Raw genomic sequence first — 16,589 nt, 5'->3', positions numbered from 1 at the left:
CCTGGACTTGGATATCGGATTCCTTCCTTAGAGCTGGGAAATTGTCAGTCATGCTTTCTTCAAATACCTTTTCGACCCCCTTGCTTCTTCCTTCCCCTTCTGGAACCCCTATTGTGCGTAGATGGGCACGCTTTCGATGGTCCCGTAGGTCCCTGAGATTGTTTTCGTTGTTCTTTATTTGTTTTTCTCTCAGCTGTTCTGATTGGGTTCTTTCTGTTGTCCTGTCTTCTGGGCCACTTATTCGCTCCTCGGCGTGATCTAGCCTCCTTTGGACAGCCTTTAGACCACTTCTCATGTCAGCCAATGAGCTGACCAGTTCTCCTTGACTCTTCTTTAGAGCTTCGATTTCGTTTTTGACGTACAGTATACATCTAAACACTATCACTTGGAGTTCCTTCGGTACTTGGATCTCTCCTTTTTTGAAATCTTGATCTAGCAGGCCATCCGTGTCTATTTTGTGGATCGTGCTTTCAGGGAATTTCTCTGGCTCTTTTCATTGGGAGTGGTTCCTCTGCTTCCTCATGCTGCTCCTATCTCTCTGGCACTGTGGCTTAAGGAGTATCAGTTATCTATTGTGGTCCTTAAGGAGTTTAGGTATTTATCTAAAGCCTATAGAGGAATAAAACTTTAAAAGGGGGGGAGAGGGGGGGAGAGAGAGAGAGAGAGAGAGAGAGAGAGAGAGAGAGACAGAGAGAGAGAGACAGAGAGAGAGAGACAGAGAGAGAGAGACAGAGAGAGAGAGAGAGGGAGAGGGAGATAGAGGGAGATGGAGAGGGGGATAGGGGGAGAGAGAGAGACAGAGACAGAGACGGTGGGAGGGGGAGGGGGGTGGGGGAGCCGGATTTTAAAAGAATGGAGGAAAAAAAGGTTTGAAAACAGTGTACAAGCAATAATAGAAGAGCAAGTGGAAGCAGAAGAGCGATCGAGTTGAGACGTCTTCTAAAAGCCTTTAAAAAATAGAAAAGATCAGAAAATAAAACACAATTGTTTCAAAAGTAAATTTTTAAAAGGTAATCGGAAATAGAACAGATTTTAACAAGAGATAAAACACAGGATTTGAAAAGGAGGGAGAAAGAAAAGGTTTGAAGACACTGTGTAATCAATAATAGAAGAGTAAGTGGAAGCAGAAGAGCGATCGAGTTGAGACGTCTTTTAATAACCTTAATAAAAAGGAGAAAAAAAAATCGAGAAACGATATCTGAAACCTGTAAATAATCAATAACAGGAGATCTAAACCAAGAGAAGAGAAAAAGGAAAGGGGGTGGATGTTTAAAAATAAGAAGAATAAAAAGATTTTCAAGGAAACATTTAAAAGGGATTAAAACCGTCAACGTAGACGACTGTTCAAAAGTCAAGGTTAAAAAGGTAACAGAAGGTAAAACCGATAGAAGAGAGATTAAAAAAGAGAAAGGAAAAGGAAAAAAAAAGGGGGGTGGGGGGAAGGACGTGTTCCCGGCACCGCGGTCGGATGCTGCGTTCCTCCCGGGAAGGAGGGTGGCTGGCTGGCCGCCCGCCCTCTCCCGGCCCCGGTCGTTCCGCTGCTCTGTGCGGCTGTGTGCTCCGACTCGGGTCGGCGGCGCTCCTCTCCGTAGGTGGGCTCGGGGAAGACCGTGGAACCGCCCCGCCCCTAGCTGCGTCCCCAAACTCGGCTCCTTCTTAGTCATGGTGGCGCGAGTTCTCTGAGGTACCGGGGCAGAAATATCCTATCTGCCTCGGGCTGTAAACGAATCTCAGTCCTGCCTAGAAGGCTGCGGAGCCCCCGGGTGCGGATTCGAGTCTCGGCCCCGCCCCCGCCCGCATGCTGCACGCCAGAGGCTATGGCGGCTGTGGCTGCGTCCCGCCTCTCTTCTCGCGAGAAGCGCCGGTGATGGCGCCGCGGATCTGAGGAGACGGAGGCTACGGCGCCCCTCCCCCCAGGGCACACCGGCCGTGTTGCTTTGCCTTTCTTTTCCCGTCATGGACGGGGGGGGGGGCGGGTTGTTCTGCTCTGTATCCCCTCCCGGCCGCCGCCCTGGTCCTCCGCCCGGCTCGTGCGGCCTGTCCCGGCCCCTGGCTGCCGGCCTGCGACTCGGGCTGGGTGTCGCGGGGACCCTCTGTGCCCGTTTCACTTGGATCGGTCGGTCAAGGGGTGCTCTGGGTAGATCTGAGGCTCGGGGGCGCCCCCTCCGTCCCGTCGGCCTCTCCGTTGGAGAGGGGCAGTTTTGGCGAACGAGCCCTATTCCTCCTCTGCCGCTCCCTCCCCGCGGGACCGGTCCCTCCCGCACTGTTTTGCTTTTTACTCTTTCTTTTCTCCTTTTCTCCTACCAGATTTTGGGCGTCTTTGTCTTTCGAAGAGGGCGGTGTTCTGTCGGAGTTCCGCAGGTGCTCCGATTGGCCGAGTGGGTCCGTCGATGTGAGTTTTGGTGTATTTGTGGGAGAGGGTGAGCTACGAGTGTCCTTCTACTCCGCCGTCTTGCTTCTCCGCGGGTTATTTTTGAAGAGTAGGTGCTGGGGATTGAACCCTGGGCCTTTATTTTTTGCATGCTAAGCACGAGCTGTACTGCTGGATCTCTAGGCCCTCCCCACCGCAACACCCCTCCCCCCCTTTCCCACCGCCTCCATAGTACTCGATGAATCTCCTGACTAGATATCTATGCTTCCTTGGAATGGGGCCGTCCGTTTCTTCATCGGATGGATGGACGTCTGTGGATTCGTCTCGTTTCTCTCCACTGCGGTGGGTGGCATCGGGGCCTGGGGTGGGGTTGAGTGGCGTGGGCTGGGAACTGTTCTTCACGTGTAGAGGTGGAGCGGAGCGATGAGGATGGTGACTTTTTCCCCCGAGTGCTCACGCCGGGTGATGGAGGCCTGTGGTCTCACTTGGAAGAGGACTCGGGTGACTGGAACAGAGCCCGTGTGGGGTCGTTGTGGAGGGAGGAACTCCACCCCCCAGCCCCAGCCCCAGCCCCGGCACTTGTACCTCATCGAGGGACGGTCGGCCGAAAACAAATGAAAGCTGTCAGAGGTGGGGGTGGGGGTGGGGGTGAAGGGGTGGGTGTGTGTGTGTGTGTGTGTGTGTGTGTGTGTGTGTGTGTGTGTGTGTGTGTCCCCGTTCCCCGTACCACAGTCCCTGGTCGAGGCCCCCCGAGCGGAGAAACGCACGCCAGGCCGTCCGTGCTCCTGGTTGTCCGGCCGCGTGTCCCCGCCGCCCAGAGATCCCGAACCGTCCCGCTCGCTCCCCTGCCGGGTGCCGTGTGCCACCTGCCTGTCGGCCGGGCGCTATTTTAGACACTGCGAAGAAGTCGGCCGGACGGCCGGGCCGGGCCGGGCCGGGCCGAGCCGAGCCGAGCCGAGCCGAGCCGAGCCGAGCACGTCCAGGCCGAGGTGGGTGGTGCTGGGTTCAGAGGAGTGGGGTACAAGCGGGAGGCGGGCGTCGATGGAGGGGAGGGGGAGGGGGAGGGGAGCAGGGATGACGATGGGCTGGGGGGCTTGGCGTGTGGGGTGGGGGTGGGAGGGATGGTAGCCATCCTATGACTTTCTCTCCTCACCCCGCCTTTGGCAAGTCTGTTAGAGTGACGAGGTTGTGCTGGTTTCTGGCTGGTGCACACCACAGTGATTGTGTTCTTCTTTTTCCTGGTCTTTTTCAGGAACCCTCGTCCCGAGGGACTGAATCTAGTGCCCTGTGCTGCGCGGTACGACCTAGGGGTCGAATCTGCCAGGAGAGGTCTTACAAGGATCTGGAGGATCCTGGAAAACTGCTACCATCCGGAATCCTACATGGATATTCAAGATCTTGCGGATGGATGGACGGACGGAAGACGGATCGAATGGAGGCCCCGCCCCATCCCCTGGACCCCTTGGCCCAGGAGGATCGTGATGGGTCTGGAAAGGACTCTTCCGACGAGGGTCTCGGGATGGACTTTCTCGGTCCGCGGAAGGTGTTTCTGCACAAAGAGGAAGAGAGGGGCGTTCTCGGCCGGAGAGCCCGAACCGCCTCCTTTCAGGGATCCGCTCCAGTCTGGGTCGGGGTCGGGGTCAGAACGCGACCACCGACGGCTCCCCTCCCTCGTCTTGGCGCTCCAACTTGGGAAACCCTCCTCCCTGCCCCCTCACCCATCTTCTCGTCAGCCTGCCTCCAGCTTCCCCGTGCCAACTACCTCTCTCATGCTGCCGGACTTTCCTCCCCCTTGGGCCGCCAGGAAGCTCTCCCACTCCTCCACGTGCTTTGGCTTGGAATCCCTGACAAACACAAGCGGTGCTGGAGGGCGGGGCCGGGGGCAGTGGCAGAAGGACTCCCTTCATCTTATGGGAGCGACTTTTATCTCCATAGGTGGCGATTGAGAAAACACATAAAATCACTCAGAAGAATACCCATGTGTAGTCTCCCTGACCTAGATCCGTGTCTGTCTGTCTGTCTGTCTCTCTCTCTCTGTCTCTCTCTCCATTTCGCTATTCTGTGTGTGTGTGTGTGTGTGTGTGTGTGTGTGTGCCTTTCTGTCTGTCTCCCTTGTCTCTCTTTCCTCTCCTCTCCCCTCCTCTCCTCTTCCCTGTTCTCCCCTCCCTTCCCCCCTCACCCCTCCGCTCCTCTCTTCTCCCCTCCCCTCCACTCCTCTCCTCTCCCCTCGCCTCCTCTCACTTCCCCTTCCCTCCCCTCTTTTCCCTCCTCTCCTTTCCTGTCCTCTCCCCTTTTATCCCTCCTCTCCTCTGCTCGCTCTCGCGCTCGCTCTCTCTCTCTCTCTCTCTCTCTCTCTCTCTCTCTCTCCCTCTCCCCCCCTTCCCTTCCCTCCCTCCTCCCTAACCCCCCAACCCCTACCTTCACAGGGCCTCATAGATTGCAATCGGTTTCCATGAAATGTGATGAAGAGGGAATGAAGTTTAGAATGATATCCCCATGCCATCGAAACCTTCTTCCCCAGGGACAGCGAGTTATTTGTGGTTGTGTTTGTTTTTGTTTTTCTTGTTGTTGTTTTGGGGTGCAACGAGGGCACAGGAGGCGTTGGGAGTGAGGGTGATGTTTCTCTTTCTGTCTGTCTCCTCCTTAGGAAGGATTTTAAGAGGAGGGAGGACTCACAGAAATCTACCATCTCGTCTCGTACTGCAGCTGTGTTTGAGCTTCCTATACGATCTGGGCGGAACACTCCCCACCCTCACCTCAAGCCGCCATCGCCGCCCCCTCAGCCCCCACCACCCCCGTCCAGTCCCGCGCTTGGGGTGGTGGTTGGGCATGGGGGGATGTTGGCGGGGTGGTCGTTGGTGGGGGTTGGGGTGGTGGAGGAAACCAGAAAACAGACCACTGTGGCACGTGGCTGACTGGGGCTTCAGGGTGAAGGAGGATGAATAAAATGGCCGGAATTAGGCTAACGGATTGCTTCGTTTTTGGGCGGGGGGGGGGGGGAGAGGAGGGGAGGATCATTAGGTCATTCATTCATTCATTTGCTTGGGGGGGGGTGTCATTCGGTTTCTTATGCTCGCCCTTAAAACGGTCGACTCTTCTGACTGACCGGTTGCTGCTCACGGTTCCAGGCCCGTTGTTGAAACTGGAAGCTATCGATCTTACTGTTTCTACTGTATTTCAGTCATTGCAAGTCATCATCGTGCTGGGTCTCTGAGTCCTTCTCCGAGGAGAAGGTCGGTCGGTCACGGGACTACTGACCTGACAAAATAGCCTGAGTGACCAAGAAGGCCACACCTTGAGTGCTTATGAGATAATGAGATCTAACCGCCAGCCTCTATAGAATGGGTCACCTGGGAGGCATCGTGACACCATGCTGAGTCTTCTGATGAGAAAACGATTCTGTGGATGGTGATCGATGCTTGATTGTTTGAGCTATGGCTCTAGAACCACCCCACCCACTCCATCCCCAAGGTGGGTACACAGTTTTGAAGACGCTAGCCTGCTGTGAATCCCCTTTGCCCGGCAGAGCGATAAAATGACCTCTTTTCTTCTAAGCTCCAAGGCCTTGTCTCTGGATTCTTGGGCTCATCGGGGACGGGGGCCGATCTTTCGGCAACAAGCGTGCTTCAGAAACAACGGATGCCCGAGAAGGACACTCTGCCTCTCCCTCTTCTTCCGGGCCTGAAATGGGGAGGAAAAAATATCGCTTCCCCTGGAAGCCGGAGTCCAGAGCCCGCCATCCGGAGGGACTTCTGGCTTGGCCTTCTCCTGGGGTGGGGGGAGGGCACGCCACCGCACGTGTTCTTTGTCAACTCCCCGTTTCTCTCTTCTCGAGTTATCTCTTTGGGAAGGCTCCCACACTGGATGAAAACAGACAGACAGGCTGGTATCTCTCCCTACCCCACCCTTCGCCCCCCAAATGACTGAACTTCTGTCCCATCAAAATCACCACTTGTTTTCCAACGTGGCTTTCTTGGATCCTGGAGGACTGACATCAACTTAGAGCCAAGATGGGCACAGAACTGAAGGACCTTCTCGGCTGGCCTAAGAAGTCTGTCATCGTGATGTGGGAGGTATTCTTCGAGGGACCTATCTGACTAAGTGCTTGACGGCCTTTTGGACTTTGAACCAACTTGGAGATAGGAACTAGGATGAGAGGGCCCCCGAAATAGCTCAGCAAACTCTTCTCCACCCTTAGAAGAGAGACAGACAGATAGACAGACAGACAGAGAAAGAGAGAGAGAGAGAGAGAGAGAGAGAGACAGACAGACAGACAGACAGACAGACAGACAGACAGACAGTGTGTGTGTGTGTGTGTGTGTGTGTGTGTGTGTGTGTGTGTGTCTGTCTGTCTGTCTGTCTGCCTGCCTGCCTGCCTGTCTGTCTGACGGTCTGTCGGTCTGTCTGCCTGCTTATTGTAGGAACTCTCTGTCAATGGAAGTATAGTTGACTTACAATGTTGTGTTCATTTATGACGTACGGCATAGTGATTCACTTATTCACACACACACACACACACACACACACACACACACGTATACTTTTTCAGGATAGGTTATTACAAGCTATTGAACATAGTTCCCTGTGCTAGACAGTAGGACCTACTTGTGTACCTAGTTTGTATAGGGTGGTTTATATCTGCTAATCCCAAACTCCTGATTTATCCCTCCGCCTTACCCCGTTCCTCCACCCTACCCTGTCCCCTGTGTTAACCATCGGTTTCTTTTCCATGTCTGCGAGTCCAGTCTGTTTCTGTTTTGTAAATAGGTTCCTCGGAGTCTTTTTAAAATGGAGTTATTTATGTATGGATGGGTGTCTTGACTTACTTTCAGATCCCACCTAGAAGTGATGGCATAGGATATCTGTCTTTCCCTGGGTGACTGACTTCACTAAAACTATGGAACGCTTCACGCATGGGCGTGTGTCGCCCACGTTCAGGGGCCGTGCTGATCTTCTCTGGATGGTTCCCATGTTAGTCTATGTGCTGTGGCAGCAAGCGCTTTCCTTAGGGTTTTTGTCTCAACCTGAAAGCCAGCCCGGAGACTGAAGGTCTTCTAGTTGCCTCCACTATCTGCCTAGGACCCTCTCCACGAATGTTTCCCATTTTCTCTCACCCTTTTGCCTTGGCATCATTGAGTACGAAAACGCTCCGTCTCCTGAAGCCCTGCAGACGGAAGCTGGACAACGGGAGGTAAACGTCAGAGAAATGGCCACAACAGCTCCTGTGGAAACCATCCTCGGGCCTGTTTTCGGGGGAGCCGCTCAGAGAGTTGAGCCGAACACCCCAGGACATCATCAGAGGCATTTCAAACTGCTCGAGCCGTTTCGATGACCCCGATGTGTGGAAATCTCCTACCAGACTGACCCCCTACTCCCGGCCCTGAATCTGGTTTCTCATCTGCTCCGACGATTCACCTTTGTGCTGTACTTTGGTTGTCCACACAAGTGCCTCTTAGGCGATACCTGACTGCTTGCTCCCTAGGCCTAGCTTCAGAAGCCCATCGACACCACCGCCTCCTGAGACGAGATACTACAACTGTTTCCTTGAACAGACCTGTTCTCAGAACTAAGAAACTGGGTCCATGAAACGCAGGCCCCCTAGGAAACCATTCCCTCCCTCCTGCCCCCAGACCGCACGCACGCACGCACGCACGGACGCACACGCACACGCACAGTCAACAGCCCAGCTTTTAATGTGTAAAACTTCCAGGGAAGTTACAGAATAGGGAAATGTTGGGGTCCAGAGTAGGCTGCCCCAAAATGCAAGTGCCCGATGGATTATGCTGAATGAAAGGGACTTCACAAGTGGCCAAGGGGGAGGGTATAGGTCAGTGGTAGAGTGTGTGCTTAGCAAGCAAGCACAAGGTCTTGGGTTAAATCCCCAGTACCTCCGGTCAAAAATAAATGCATAAAATCGAATTCCTCTCCCCGCCCGCCCCCCAAAGTATACACTGCTGTATGTCAACTGTGTCTCAATAAAACTGGAAGGAAAAAAAGGAAAAAAAAAAAAAAAAAAGCATGATTTAACAAAAGAAAGAAACAAACAAAGAAAGAACTGCCCGAGGCAAGAGGAACACTCTGTCCCTCCTTTCTGCCTCCCTTCAAGCAGGGGAAAAAGAATTTTTTTTTTTTTTAAAGTCTCCCATCCCAGAGGAATCTATCAAGTCAGAGGTCTGCTTCCATGCCCTTCCATGATTCTCAAACGGTTTAGTGGGGTTTACCCAGGTTAGGAAAAGGAGGGGACTCCTTTGGCCTGAGACCAGGCGAGATTCTCCCCCCTCCCTCCCGCCTCCCTCCGTGCAGTTGGGACGGGGTGGCCTAAGGGTGGGGAAATTGAAACCAAAAAACAAAAGCCGTTCAACGGAGAGGAGCCGGAGGCCAAGTCAAAGGCTCTGACCTGAGCACAGAGCTTTCTGCATTTGAATGAAGCGATTGAAAGAGGCCCTGCCGAATGGATCCTCCTGACGTCCCCGCCCCCGCTTCCAGGAGACAGTCCAGTCGATTTAGGACCCGATTTGGGACCGATCGGTGGAGGAGGCCTGGGCGGCGGCGGCAGTGGCGGCGGCGGCGGCGGCGGCGGCGGCGGCGGCGGCGGCGGCGGAAGCAGCGGCGGGGGGCGGGGGGGGGTGCGCGGGCGGGGGCGGGACCAACGGTCGCTCCAGCTCTGCCTGCCTGCCTGCCTGCCTGCCTGCCTGCCTGCCTGCCTGCGGGGCTGAGGCCTGAGGGCCACGCTGGTTCCTGCCACTCAGGGAAACTTGTGCGGGTGTTGCCGAAAGATCGCCCTCCCCAACCCCGTCCCTGACGAGCCAAATAACCCAGAGACAGGGTCTTAGAGTTTAGAAGAAAAGAGGCAGCTTGATTGCTTTGCTGGGCAAAGGGGACTCACAGCAGGCTAGTGCCTTCCAAACTGTGAACCCGTCTTGGGGTTGGGGTTTCATGCTTCTGTGGACGAACAGGTTGGAGCATGAAAGGGAATCACAACAGGCGGGAGCATAAAAGGTGCTCATGATCAACAAGGGTCTCTGATACAACTTCCTCCTAAATCTGGATGAGTGTCTGGTAACATGGGACCTCCTGGTGGTCTAGTAGGTCATCAGCCCGTGACCTTCTTTCTCTGGTCAGACTCACCCGGCGGCACCAGCGCCACGGAGGAACTCGGGGTGGGGGGGTGGGAGGGGGGCTGGTCGTTCTCCTGAGCTTATCCTCCCGTGACTCCCTTCCTGGGGAAAGACTCAGACGTCAAACATGATTGTCAATTTGAACGATCAGAGGAAGGTCCAATCAAACAGTTAGAATCGACAACTTTAGCTGCTTTGAACAGTGGGCCTGGGGCTGGGAGCGGTGTCTGGTCAGTCGAGTTTGCTGATCGTTCTAAAAGCAAGCAGTAAGCATAAAGCCAAAAATTGGCTTAGCCTAAGTGCGGCCACTTCATGATTCCTCCTTCACTGGGGGCCGAGGCGCGGGGGAGGGCGGGGGTGGGGGACACGACTGAGGTGGCGACGAACTTCTCCGTGAATGCTCGGAGCCGAACTGCTCTCTGGGCCTAGGTCCAAAAAAGGCCTGAGTCTCAGCTATGACAGGTTCTCTCTCTTTCTGGGCACATGGACTGACTCGCCCCGCATCCTCCCATCCTGTCAGACCCTTCGGACACGCACCTCCACCCGAGGAGTTCTTTGGCCTCGTCCAGAAAAAACAAACACACGCACGAACAAAACCAACCGAGCACACAGAAACCCTGATGATCTCCTTGGACCCCATTCACTTCGGAGAGTCCCTCTCGTAGAAATCCCCTCAGCTCGATGATTTCACCATAGCCGCCTCCCTTTCTCTGCCGCAGTGACCCCCACCCCCACCCCCACCCCCACCCCTGCGTGGGCCCTGTCCCTCTACCTATCAAAAGCCAAACCCCAGGAGAAAAGAAAATCAGAATGCTGCTTTGAGCCACTGGATCTGTGAAAGGAACCAAACAGAAAGCCGAAATAACCAAACCAGCCGAACACCAAAAGCGAACAGACAGATACCCCAGAAAGAAGGGCACGCTGACCCTGGCCCCTTTCCTTCCTGGAATCAGGACATAACGTAGATCTACACCCCACCCCCGACCCCACCCTCCCCAGATGTCTTCTTTATGCCGGAACGAGAGTGACGTTCTTAGTGTCAATGGTGCTGTTTTGGAAACGACAGGCCAGCCAAGAAACAAGCACCACTCGGAGGGTTGGAGTACTCAGATTTCTTACGCCGGCGGGCTCAGAGGGGCTTCTGCTCCTAAGCCCTGAGCACCCCCAAGACGTGCACGTGAGGTTTTATAGGGTTAAGTACAAGCTTGGGGTATTCGGCCAATAGGCACGCGATAGCTTTAGCAACAACATTATCACAAGAGTAGAGGCAGTGAGGCGGCAAACCGACATTTCAAGGCCAGATATGTCTCTTTGAAAATCCAGCTGGCTAGCAAAGCATGAATAGGGAATCAGCAAACCGACACTTATTAATTTAGATTTACGAGTTAGCCCAGCAGACCTCAGATCAGGAATCCGACACTTGTTACACTTAGATTTGTAACTTAGCTTGTTAGCCCATCTGGGCTTTTCCTTCACAGTGTAAAGCGGAGAAGGAGAGAATTCTGTACAAACAGACCTCGATGAAAAGAATCCTCATCCTCTTTTAGGCCCCCACCTCAACACACACACACACACACACACACACACAGACACACACACACACACACACACGCATGCACGCACGCGCGCGTATAGTTACTCCTGTTCTCTCTCTCTCTCTTTCTCTCTCCCTCTTCCTTTATTACTGATGTTTTTAAAAATGTTTACTGATAACACAGAAAAAAATTGCTGAAGTGTTGTCCAGGAATGATATTCATTTTTGAAAACATGATATATATTGTAAAGGGTTTGGGCTCCCTTAGAAAAATCCCAGTCCAGGCACGATTGTATAGCACCTCTTTTCACTTTCAAGTATCTCATTTCAGACAATAAAGTAGCCTGTCATCTTTCTTGTGCATGACGTTTGTAACTGGCACAAGTCAAACGGCACAAAATTCAGACCCAATCTCCTGATCCGTATGATTCTCATATTCTTTTTCTTTAGTGACCCCAGAAGCTATGGGTCTGTGCCAACCACCCGTGGCTGTTCACTATCCAGCATTTCTTCCATTATCTTTATGTTGTCCTGTTTCTTGGAAGTATTAGTGCAGCTACTTTTCCCGATGGTCTGTCTCTGTCTCTGTCTCTGTCTCTCACTCTTTTCTCCTTCTATTTTGGGCGGGAGGGGCATGGGTTTGATTAGGTAATTTATTTATTTTAACGGTGGTTCTGGGGATTGAACCCAGGACATCATGCATGCTAAGCAGGCACTCTAACGCTGATCTATATCCTTCTCTACACTGCCCCCCCCGACCCTCCAGCACCCCCCCCTCCCCGGCCAGGGCCTGTCTTTGCTCAACCCAATAGAAGAGCATTTATGTTTTGCCAGTTTTCTGGGTCCTTCTTTGTTTCATAAAACTGAGAAGAAATACGTGTGGAAGTTCTCTCCTATGAATTGAACAGACTGAAGATCCTTTAAATAACCAAATGAGGTGGAAGTGCCGAGAGTACCATACGGGAACACACTGAGACACATCATCATCAAATTGACCAAAATTAAGGGTAAGGAGAAAATATTAAAATGAGCGAGAGAAAAGCAACAAATAACATACAAGGAGGGAACTCCCGTAAGGTTATCAGCTGATTTTTCAGCAGAAACTCTACAGGCCAGAAGTGGGTGGCACAACATATTTAAAGTGATGAAAGGGGAAAACTGACAGCCAAGAATACTCTATTCAGCAAGGCTCTCGTTCAGATTTGAGGGAGAAATCAAAAGCTTCACAGATAAACGAAAGCTACAAGATTTCAGCACCATCAAGCCGGCTTTACAAGGAATGTTAAAGGATCGTCTCAAGTCATCAAACCCTAAGAAAAGAGAACAAAAAGATGACAGAGAAAGGGAGGGAGGGAGGGGGGAGAGAAAGAGAGAGAGAGAGAGGGAGAGAGAGAGAGAGAGGAGACCTACAAAAGATGGCTTTGCCTGTTTAGGGTCTTCCGTTGTTCCTTATAAATTTTGAAATTGTTTGTTCTAGTTCTGTGAGGAATGTCGTGAGTATTTTGACAGGGGTTGCATGGAACTTGCGGATTGCTTTGGGTAGTGTGGCCATTTTGATAGTATTGATTCTTCCAATGCAAGAGCACAAGACAGCTTTCCATTTCTTTGTGTCATTTCAGATTCTGGAGTATAGGTAACCTCCTCGATTAAGTTTATTTCTAGTCATTTTACTGTTTTTTGACGCAATGGAAGTGTTTATCCCAGTTATAAAATTCTGGTTTTTAAAGTGGAGGAGGGGAAAAAAAAAAAAAAAAAAAAAAGGAAAGGAAAGGCCACAAATGGCAAAATATCCTTCTTTATTACGGGTGAATTGTATTCCATTCCGTGTGTGTATGTGTGTGTGTGTGTGTGTGTGTGTGTGTGTGTGTGTGTGTGTCCCCTCTTCTTTATCTATTCAAATATTGATGTGCACTTAGGATGCTTCCGTATCTTGGCCATTATAAATGATGTTGCTGTTAATAGCAGGGTGTGTGCATCTTTTTGAATTCATTCTTATTTTGCGGTTGGCTTTATTCCTTTGATAACTGTGTAAGTTTAAAAAGCTAAAGCGCTAAACCTTCCTGGAAACAATGAACAGTACGTATATGTAAATTAAAAAATATGTGTGCAGTAAAAAATTAAAAAATAAATAAATGAATAAAAAAGAAAGAAAGACAAGGAAATTAGCTATCAAGCCATGAAAGACATGGAAGAAACTTAGAAGACATCTTACTAAATCAAAGAAACCGGTCTGAAAATGTTACCAACTGGACAATTCCAACCAAAGGACATCCTGGAAAAGGCAAAGCTCTAGAAACAATAAAAAGATCGTGGTATCCAGGGGTTTGGGGAGAGGGAGGGAAGGAGGAATGAACAGATACAGCGTGTGGGATTTTTTAAGGCGATGAGATTATTCCGTCGGATACCATAGTGGTGGCTACATGTCATGATACATTTGTCAAAACCCATAGAACGTACGACATCAAGAGTGAACCGTCATGTAAACTATGGACTTTGATTGATAATAACGTGTCCATGTCGGACCATCAGTTTGACCAAATAGGCCACACTGATGAGGGATGTTGAGGGGAGGGGAGGATATATGTGTGGGTGGGGAGGGCTGTGTGAGAACTCTCTGTATTTTCTGCTCAATTCTGCTGTGAGCCTGAAACTGCTCTAGGAAATAAAGTCTATTAATCAAAAAACAAAAACAAGAACAAACACAACGAAACAAAACAAAACAGCCAAATGAGGTGAACCAGGATTCAGTCATCCAAAATGGAGCTGGACGGCCAGTGGGAGGAACTTGGTTGCAGACATAGTCTTGTTTCGGGGAGGGGCACGTTGTCCCCTCCCTCTACACATCTTGAGTCCTCTGGGCTGGACTGATCCAAAAATGGACCCCAGACGGATCGTTGAGCAGGAGCGACAGGGAACCTCCTGTCTTTCATTCAAGCACTCATGTGTCCCCGAAGCAGGCAGCTTTTCTCCGTTTTAGGACAAGAAATCAGCCCTTTGTGCGAAATGGACCGGGCTGAGAGACTTTGGTTTTGGGTGACCCGTCCGTGAAGAATCGAGACAGAGTTTGGGTTTTTGGGGGGAAGCCCCTGAAAGAAGTCATGAGGTTTTTTGGTTGGTTGGTTTCTCTAGGCTTCCGGGGCCTGAAGGCTCTCAGTGGGAGATCAGGGTGATTTCCTAAGTCCAGATGCAGGGAGGGCACCCTCCACGGAAGTGATTGATTTCCCGCTTTCAGGGAGACAGAAAGAAGAGTCTGAGGGTCCGGTCGGTCCCTCTTGCGTCTGCTGGCCCCTCGGCTTCTTCGGTCACTCTCATTTCTAACCTATCCGTGTGCCACGGAGGCACATACATGTTTGGGGTGGCCTCCCCTGGGTCCCGACACCGGCATCCATGGGGGGAGGGGGGGCATGAGTGGTCAGAACTGTATCGAGCTCAAGGGCGCCACCAACCGGTTTCAAAAACAAATCTGCCAGCAGCTGCTAGCTGCAGCCTTGTCGTTTCAAAGTTCCCGCCTTGCTCTTGTGGTGTTTTCTTTCGTTTCCCCTTCTCCACTTGCCCCGTGGGGTAGTCTGGTGACACACACTTCCAGTGCTTCTTTCTTGCATCTGTGTCTCCTGGGCTGCAGTCCTAAGAACCCCCCCATACCCCCCGGCCCCCCCCCCCCCCAATAAGCTCGTTTCTTTACCCTCCACCAGGTCTCCTGGCTTGGGAATCTCGGTTCACACCATGTGTCTCGTGTCCTCTCTGAATTCATGGGCCCAGCCATCCACCCTAAGGAGACGGAGGGAGGGAAGGAAGGCTTTGACCTGGCGACCTTCCTTGCCGGCATCCTCCGGATTTCGGACCCTTCAGTGTGCCACCCGCCACCCGCCACCCGCCATACCACCCTCACCCTGAGGCCTAGCCCTCGGGGCTCCGTCCACGCGGAAACCTGAACGCGGACGGACGGACCTGGATGGCGGGCGGGGTGGGGGTGGGGGTGGGGGTGGGGGTGGGGGGTGGAGGGGCTTGCTTCATCACCGCCGGAACCGTGGAGGCGACCGAGACAGACGCGTCCTTCAAGAGGTGAAGGGACACGTAGCCCGGGCTAGGTCCGTGCCACGGCATATGATTTGGCTCTAAAAAGGAAACCAGGGGCCCGTGGAGCCGAGAGACCTGTGGGAGACAGGCGGGGCAGTTTCTGCGTGCACATGACTCCCTGAAAGGAGCCAATCTGAAAAGGTGGCATCCTGTAGGGTACCGGCTCTGGATGACGTTCATTCTCAAAAGGGCAAAAGCCCAGAGAGGGTGAAAAGATGAGTGGGGTTGTGTGTGTGTGGGGGGGGTGAAGGTTGTGTCTCTCTCTCTCTCTCTCTCTCTCTCTCTCTCTCTCTCTGTGTGTGTGTGTGTGTGAGTGTGCACGCGTGCGTGCGCGCGCGTGTGTGTGTGTGTGTGTGTGTGTGTGTGTGTGTGTGTGTGTGTTGTGGCGGGGGGGGGTTGTTGATGAATAGGTGGAGCACAGGGGACTTTTAAGCAGCAAAACTCTCCGGTAGGTAGGCCCACGATGGGATGAAAACCAACGTGTTGGGTATGGCATTCCCTAAGATGGGGTGAACTGAAAGAACCCTTCTGGGTGTCTGCCCCTCAGCCGAAGTTTAAAGTCCTTCCTAAAGCCAGAAGGTAAAGACACCCGTGAGCAATCTGAGCGGCCATTGCTGAGGGGTAAGAGCGAGGCCAGTGAATCCAGTGAAAGACTGACTGACTGACGTGGGGGCCTGGGTCCCTCGGCTCGACCCCCTTCCCCGGGAAACCGAAGCCTTCGACGCAGGGATGCGCTTTGACACGCTTATGTCTCATCAGAGAAGGTTTCTTCTGCCTGGCATTGTGTGACGGGGCCGAGATACCCGTCCTCTCCTCCTTTGCATGAGGTAGCCGTCGCTCCCGCCTTGGCGCAGCGGTGAAGAAGGCTACCAGAAACACGGTTCTGCGTTTCTCTCTATACCGTGGGCGAGCGTCACGGCTTTTCCTTGCGTTTCACCATGCAGTCAGAGGACATTATCAAAACTAAGCGTGCCATCCAAATTTTCCTTTTCCTTTTTTAAAGTGACTGTCAAGAACTTAGGCAGCATCGAGTGAAAACGTTGGGCACCTTCATCTCTTGGTTTGTATGGAGCCAGCTAGGTCATCAGACCCACATCACCATGATTTCTGAATTCTAAGATACTTTCAAATCCATGATATTGTACATTCCTGGGTCCTGGGATGTCATTCTGGTTGATCAGGTCAAAGGGAATGTGTCCCTCCGTAGCACTGATTAACACGTCAGCTTATTTAAACGACAACACAGGAAATTCCCTTCGGGCGATATTCATTCCACACGCTCAAGGAAACCGATAGGTTGTGTGCCTGAGCCCACACAGTGTGACGCAAGAACGGGGTGGGGGTTGAGGGAGGGGGAACTCTGGCTAGTGTCCGGGACCTAACGGGAGATAGAGTGGAGGGTGATTTTTGCCCTTCTTCAGGGTCAGGGTGAATCGGCCCGAGGTTGACTTGTGCGCTCAGAAAGAGGGCCTTTATCGGATGCCCCGAG

The 16,589-nt window shown here is 52.4% G+C and overlaps 1 non-coding gene across 1 annotated transcript; it reads right to left on the bottom strand.

Moving 5' to 3' along the window:
* Positions 1 to 7,262: 7,262 nt before the first annotated feature.
* Positions 7,263 to 7,371, bottom strand: LOC140692341 (U6 spliceosomal RNA). Its single transcript, XR_012067912.1, has one exon. It is a non-coding gene; the product is annotated as a U6 spliceosomal RNA (small nuclear RNA).
* Between the last annotated feature and the right edge of the window lie 9,218 nt (positions 7,372 to 16,589).

Source organism: Vicugna pacos, unplaced genomic scaffold, assembly GCF_048564905.1.
Source record: "Vicugna pacos unplaced genomic scaffold, VicPac4 scaffold_5, whole genome shotgun sequence".
Classification (NCBI taxonomy): domain Eukaryota; kingdom Metazoa; phylum Chordata; class Mammalia; order Artiodactyla; family Camelidae; genus Vicugna; species Vicugna pacos.
This window is presented reverse-complemented; position numbering and strand designations above follow the sequence as displayed.